Consider the following 7,955-nt stretch of genomic DNA (forward strand, 5'->3'; position numbering starts at 1 on the left):
GTAACGTTTTGTGATAAGTAATAGGAGTATGATAATGATGTCCATGTAAATTTGATTATTTATTTATTTATTTACAAAATTCCTTTTACATGTGAAAAAGGGAATATCCTCTAATATCCCACCAGGTGTACAACCTAAATTTTCGAAAAACCCATGGATTCAAAGTTAAAATTCACAAGAGGGAGTTGCTGGTTTCAAGCTGATCAAGAATAAATTCACAGTCCACTGCGTCATTGTTTTTTAATATATATATATATATATATATATATATATATTTTAAGAGAATCTTGGAATAAGATAGAGATTCTAGTAATGAATTCTGATACATCATCTACGAAGGCGGGAGTTTTTTGGCTAAAAATTGCAAAAAACGGAGTTTATTATTGTTATAGGTACTGTTTAAAGTTATTTGGTAAAATGAGGAGAAAGACTGAATTTTGGCAACGGTATTGCCAAAATTGCAAGAAAAAGTAGAATGTGTCAGGGGAGAGAGAAAATTGAATTTCGGTAATAAGATTACCGAAATTCTTGTCCTGCCTTTACTCCAAGCCTGCCCGTGAAGTGCCCAAAATGCTAAAATGGAAAACCAATTGTGGCAATGGCATTGCCGAAAATGGGAGGGGAAAAAAAAAAAAGAATTGTGGCAACCAAGTTGCCGAAAATGGAGGGGGAAAAAAAAAGGATGCTACGTCCACAACATTTTTCACAACAAATTACAGGTGGTTAGTTGTTATTGGTTCAAATTTGAACTTAACACTAAGATAACTTTTTTGCTCTAATAATAATAATAAGTAACAACTTGCCATTTAAAATTTGTTGTAAAAATATTGTGAAAATGTTATGAACGTATCATTTTAAAAAAAAAATTGTGGAGCCGAAATAGAAGGAAAAGAAAAGAAAAGAAAAGAAAAAGTGGCAATGGCATTGCCACATTGCCACTTTTTTTTTTTTTTTTTTTTTTCTTTTCCTTCTATTTCGGCTCCACGATTTTTTTAGAAATGATACGTCCACAACATTTTCACAATATTTTTATAACAAATCATAAATGGCAGGTTGTTACTTATTGTTATTATTGGGGTAAAAAAATTATCTTAGTGTTAGGTTCAAATTTGAACCAATAACAACTAACCACCTGTAATTTGTTGTGAAAAATGTTGTGGACATAACATCCCTTTTTTTTTTCTCTCCTATTTTCAGCAATGCCATTGCCACAATTAGTTTTCCATTTCAGTATTTTGGGCACTTCACGGGCAGGCTTGGGAGTAAGGGCAGGACAAGTGTGGGGACTAAAAGGACCTAAGTAAGTATTTGGGCTTCGGGCTTTGTTGATGGGCGCTAGTTTGTTTTAGACTAAAAGTCTCTTAGAACTGTAGCTCGGCCCATGAGTCGAGAGTCCGAGGATTCGTCCTCGGACGAATATCTCCTCGGACAGATCCACGATGACCCTGGGATTCGCTAGAAAGATCAAGGCAGAGTTCCGGAAAAACCGTTGGTTAAGAGGGGGATTTAAGTACCCTCCAGACGCAACGGTGTGAGGGAAATATCTTAGAAAAAGACTGCTACCTCCACATTAAAGATCTTGCACCTACCTCCCTGGCCGCATTAATGGGGGAGTGACCCCTGAATAGTAGAAGTCAGCATTCTTGCTATAATTTAAAGACTTTCAGAGGGTGGTGGATGGGACAGGTGTCTAAAAGGGTAATTTGTGCGACACGTGGATAAAGAGGGAAGAAGAAGAAGTATTTAAGGAGGAAAGAGGACAAAGAAAAGAGAGAGACAAATAAGAAGAACTGTGACCTTTGAGGGAAAAAAAAGAAATAATATATAATTTGTCCTCGACTTACGTCCGAGGAGGTTTATTTTGCCCCGTTCGTCTTTTATTTGCAAACACTGTAATATTTTAGCATGTTCATCAAATTTCAAATATCACTAAACTAGATTGCGAGCCCACACTCTACAAATTTCATTGTTTAAGGCTCATTGGGCCTGAGCCCACGTGTGTTTTTGGGGCCAGGCGCAATTGTGCACTTACAACAAGAATTTCGGTAATCTCATTACCGAAATTCAATTTTCTTTCTCCCCTGACACACTCTACTTTTTCTTGCAATTTCGGCAATACCGTTGCTGAAATTCAGTCTCTCTCCTCATTTTGCCAAATAACTTTGAACAGTACCTATAACAATAATAAACTCCATTTTTTGCAATTTTTAGCCAAAAGACTCATGAAGGCGGTCATAAATCGAAAAGTTTAGAAATTCTAGAGCTATAGTGAGTCACTAGAGTTAATACATTTAGTGGGTAGAGTTTGGAAATAAAAGATTTACTAGATTGTAAACTTCTCTTCATATAGTGGATTGCTTTAGTTTAGGTAGGTTACTTTTGTAGTGATCATTCTTTTGGATATGGTTTTTTTTTTTTTTTAATAATTTCCTTCCTTGCATGCTTTATAGCTTTGGTGACTTATTGAGACCACATGATTAAATTAATCCGCTGCATATAACTCTTTTGAAGTCTAAACCGATTCTTTCAATTGGTATCAAAGCTGAATTCACTTAGTTAAGATTAAATTCTTGAGTGAGATCCTTGACCTCATTGTTGATGGATCATGGCCAATCTCAATCCATTCCATTGCATTTTGATGGAAATAATTATGTTTCTTGGCAGGTATGCATAAGAGCATTCCTAAATCTTTTAGGAGATCTATAGCATATAAATTTGACTTTTTTTTTTTTCTATACAAAATTCCTTTTACATTTGAGAAAAGGAATACCATCCAATATCATACGAGGTGCGTTAGATTTTAGATGGTGAATTCCATTACATTTTAACAATCAAATGAGTCTATTATAACAGGTCACTACAAGTTCAAGATCATTTGTACACAAAGTAGCTCAAGAGAAGCAGTTTGTGTCATTCAATCAAAATTTGATCGATTGAAATTTCAGAGTTTGACTGCCTTTTAATTGTGCCTCAATTGCCTTTTGACACTAGCTCAATTGATCGAAATTGTGCTTAATGTGTTTTAATTTTTTGAAGTCAGCACTCACCCACACATCACATATTCAATCATTATAGGGTATCACAATTTATTGGAATATTGATTGAGTGTATTTTGTGTGAGCATGTGTTGAGTCTCACATTAAGCATATATCGCATTGATTTGGACTTTATAATAAATGTAAGGACTCTCAATTGTGACTAGACTAGTCTTTTTGGGATATACTAACATAGATGTTGCTTGGTTTGTTACAAATGTTATTAGAGACAACTTGAATTACTGCTATGAACATGTTTTCATATCAAATACCTCAACAACACTATTAAATCATAGTTATAAACTCATACATCTTAAAATTTCATCAAACTATGATAAAATCATAAATCAAAATTTTCAAAATCTCCTTTAACATTTTATCAATAGCTTGAGCCCTTCGAATATGAACCCATTGTTTGCAACACTATTAAACTACCACTTGTGAATGCATTAAATTTTAAAGGCACACCATTATGCTCTATAACTTTATTAAGCACCCAACATTGTGCCTAATTGAAAATTTGAATTGTCGCAAGAAAGCAACAATTCAAATTTCAATGCCTAGTGCTGTGTAAAAAAAAAAGAAAAAGAAAAAAAAAACACTCATTGTAGGCTAAATAATATTGCCAGTGCTTGATGGCTTGCACAATGACATTAAACTCTAGGTCATGGATGCAATATTTGAGCCTAAGATCATTCAACTTCTCATCGAAATAGGCTAAAGATATACTATCCGGACCTAACATTAACATTCACCCTATGCCAATTCCACTTTCAGTCAAACTCACATACCTTTTCAAAATATGGAACAACCAATATGGGAGAGGTAGTCAAGGCTTGTTTTAGATGCTTGAAGCTCTTGCTAGCTACATCAGTCCATTCCTAATAATCTCTTTTAAAACAATCAATCAGGGTTGCTGTTATAGTACTATGCCTTTGATAAATCTTCCATAAAAAATAGCTAAATCATGAACGCTCCTTACTTCCTACACGCTATGTGGTTTAGGCCATTTAAGGTAACCCAAGAAACCTACCCTATTGGTTGCAAGTATACACTCCTTCAAATTAGCATAGAATATGCATTTTAAACTAACATTTTTCTCAAATGCACATGTTCTCTCAGGCATCTACTGTAGATGAGGATTTCATCGAAGCATACAACCACATAAACCCCTAGATGTGGCTGCAACAATTCATCAAAAAAAAAAAAAAAGTGGCTGCAACAATTGACTCATGACCTTCATGAAGGTACTAAAGGCTGGGCATTAGTGAGCCAAAAGGCATCACTAACCACCCAAAGAGTACACGTGGTGTCGTAAAGGTGTATTTCCATTCATCACAAGTTTGACTTTTATTTGATGATAACTATTTCCCAAATTTATTTTGAAAAACAACTTTAATTTAACGAAAATCAAACATGTCATCTAGTTTTAAATCTATACTTGATAGTAATTTTATAAATGATTCTGCTATCTATTGACATTCTCCATTTTCTATTTTAGTTAACAAAGCAGGCAAAGCACAAGTACATATACTTAGCTATGAACCGTTTAACCAATAATAATTCTTGTAGTTTTCTTTCTAATTCCTTATTTTCTTTGGAGGTCATCTTATATGCATCCTTAATAGGTAGGGAAGAACCATGTAAAGTCTATAGCAGGTTGAAAGTTCCTTGAAGGTAATCATAAAGGCAATTGACTCAGAAAGTAATTTGAATCAAGGGAGTCAATATTGTACCGAGACCGTTTCGATTTGGCTAAAGAACCGAAATATTTCAGTACCGGTCAATACTGGTGTACCGTTTTGAGATTATTGCTATTTTCATAAATAGATATATAAATGTAAGCGTTCAATTGTACCTGGACCCAAAAACACACGTGGGCTCAGGCCCAATGAACCTTAAACAATGAAATTTGTAGAGTATGGGCTTGCAATCTAGTTTAGGGGTATTGGAAACGTGACAAGCAGGCTATAATGCCACAATCTTTGCAAATGATAAACAAATATGACAAGGGAACCTCCTCGGACGTAAGTAGAGGATAATTTATATATTACTTCTCTTTTATGCCAAAATTACAGTTCTTAGTTTCTTTTATGCTCCTCCCCAAAAATAATCATCCCCCATTCCTCCACCTTCTTGAAGTCTTTTTGTAATAGCTGGAAAGTTTAATTCTACTGTTCAGGGGTCACTCTCCCATTAATGTGGCCAGGGAGGTAGGTGTAGGGTCTTTAATGTGGAGGTGGCAGCCTTTTCATAAGATATTTCCCTCACACCGTTGCGTCTGGAGGGCGCCTAAGTCCCCCTTTTAACCAACGGTTTTTATGTAACTCTGCCTTGATCTTTCTGGCGAATCCTAGGGTCATCGTGGGTCTGTCCGAGGAGATGTTCGTCCTCAGACGAATCCTCGGACTCTCGACTCATGGGCCGAGTTACGGTTCTAGGAGGCTTTTAGTCTAAACAAACTAGCGCCCATCAACAAAGCCCAATGCCCAAATACTTACTTAAGTCCTTTTAGTCCCCACAATAGCCCCTCAAAACTTTATTTTTCCTCATCCGAGGAGAAAAATAGGGTTTTGATCCCACTAGTGCTACCTCCACACATTTCGTACATCACCATGCGTGTGGGGGTCGTTTCATTCCTAAAAATGCCGTTTGGCGCTTCGATTTCCAGAACGTGCGCATTTATGACTATAAGTTACACCCTGTTCCCCACGTTCAACGGTGAGATGAACATCCAACGGTCCCCATCATCTCCTGAAAATTTGGGTGGGAGAAATCCAACTTCGAGGCCGCCTCTCGCACGTCATGACGTTTGGAAAACTGCGCCCTCATTCATTTCTTCAGAATTCAATCACATCAAAGCGTCAATCATCATCTTTCTCTCCAGAAACCCGTGGAAACTCGAATAACCGCAAACTCGTAAGTCCTTACTTTCTCTACCTTTTTCTCCTCGGATTCTGTCCTTGGATTCCTTCTTAACCATATTCCTTTTTCAAACTTGCCTTTTCCTTTCTTTTACATGGGTAGATTTAAGTGTTTATTTGACACCACCGTTGGGATGGAAGGCTTTAGGGCCAAATACCACATTCCCAGCGATGTGGGTTTGAAATATTGTCCGGCAGAAGCCGTAGGCGATTCTAGGAAAACGGGGGAGGTTATTATCCCCATGATTGCCTTTATAGAAGGTGGGATGACCCTCCCTATGAGAAGCGTAACTAGGGAATACCTTCGCAACCACAGGTTGTGCCCAGACCAATGCGCACCCAATGTATTTAGGGTCTTAGGAAGTGTCGACGCTCTACATGAGCAAATGGGCTTGAACCTCACTTGGCACGACGTCGTGTTCATGTATGAGTGCCACAAACTTACAAAAGTAGGTTACTACATCAAATCACGGTCCAGTGTAGTTAGACTGATTTCCTGTCTGCCCAAGTCTAATAAAGGCATGAAGGACGACTACCTCATCGCCTCAGGCAACTGGCATGATGGCCCTCACTGCCCGATTGTATGGGGAGACCCAGGTGTGACTCTTTAGGAGTTCATTTCTCTACCCCGTACTTCAATCTCAAAATTTTCTATTTGGTCATTTCCTTTTACACATCATCCAATTCGATTTCTCATATGCATTGCAGATCTAACCGTGCTTGGCTTTGTTGGTATTCTTTCTTACAGATAAACAACTTGTGCGCCCTCGTTTGAGCCACTGCAACGTTGCTGATCTGAATCGCGTCCTGCGCTCAGAAGTATTTGTGAGTGAAGACTTGCAACTTAGAGCGGCCCACTTGATACTAGGCTACGACCCAATATCCTCGGACTTCTAGGAGATAGAGAACGCCATTATCGCGGGGGATAGAAGGCGTAAGAGGATACGCGTAGCAAGACCGCACTTTCTTGCCGACCACGACATCCTTGACGATCCCAACACCATTCTCTACACGCGACCTATCGCGGCGATCCCTCTTTCGACGCACTCTCAAGCAACTGATGTTCCGGAGGAGCAAGTATCCTCTTCGCACACGTTGGACGATGAGATAGACCGGTTTCAACCCGAGGACGTCGAAAGACCCCGAGGGAACCAGTTTATCGTGCTATCTGACGAGGAAGAAGAGCCTGCCGAGGCCTCCGGAGTTGCAGGCTTAATAGTTGCCTGTCCCGAAGACGATTCTGAAAAGGAAGAGATGGACGTACTCAGCGGCCTTCTAACCAAAATGGGCGAGAGAGTCGCCCAAAAGAGAGCGGGAAGGTCCCAAGTTCCCCCGACCTTACCACCTCCCCTTCCTCCGGCCGATCCTAAACCTCCAGTTGAGGAGCCGAAGAAGAAAAGGAAGGGAGATGCCGAGGAGGCAGGTGGCGAAAAATAGAAAAAGCCCAGACAACAGCCACAACAACCCCCGTAGCAAAAACTGGACAAGAGAAAAGGACGTGCCCGTTCAGTTGAAAGTGGGGAAATTAGGGACGTGGCCGAGGTGCGTCGAGCACCGGCTACCTGGTCTCCTGACTTGAGATTGGACGGAGCACCAATCTCTTGCCAGTCCAGCATCAGGGCACTCCAGCAAGGCCACACCCACCATCTGGCCGAGGTGTTGGAGCGTTCTCTTTTGTTGCCCAAGGATGTGGATGCCTTGGAGAAGATGAGCCAGCTTCAGCTGTTCCTTTCTCTGAAAAGGGACTTAGCCCTGGTATGTTTCTCTCCGTGCGCATATTTCATTCTTTATAATATCTGGCTATTTGTAAATATTTTACTACCCCTAACCCTCTGATACTTTGTCACAGGCCGTTCAAGAGGTCTTTGCCGTTGAGAAGTTCGTGGAGGATTCTCAGAAGAGGGCCAGAATGGAGCAGGAAATTCGTCTGGAGACTGAGAAGTCTTTAGGCTAGGCCCTAGCTGAAAACGAGAGACTCTCCTCTCAGTTGGCCAAC

This window comes from Castanea sativa, chromosome 1, assembly GCF_040712315.1.
Source record: "Castanea sativa cultivar Marrone di Chiusa Pesio chromosome 1, ASM4071231v1".
Classification (NCBI taxonomy): Eukaryota; Viridiplantae; Streptophyta; class Magnoliopsida; order Fagales; family Fagaceae; genus Castanea; species Castanea sativa.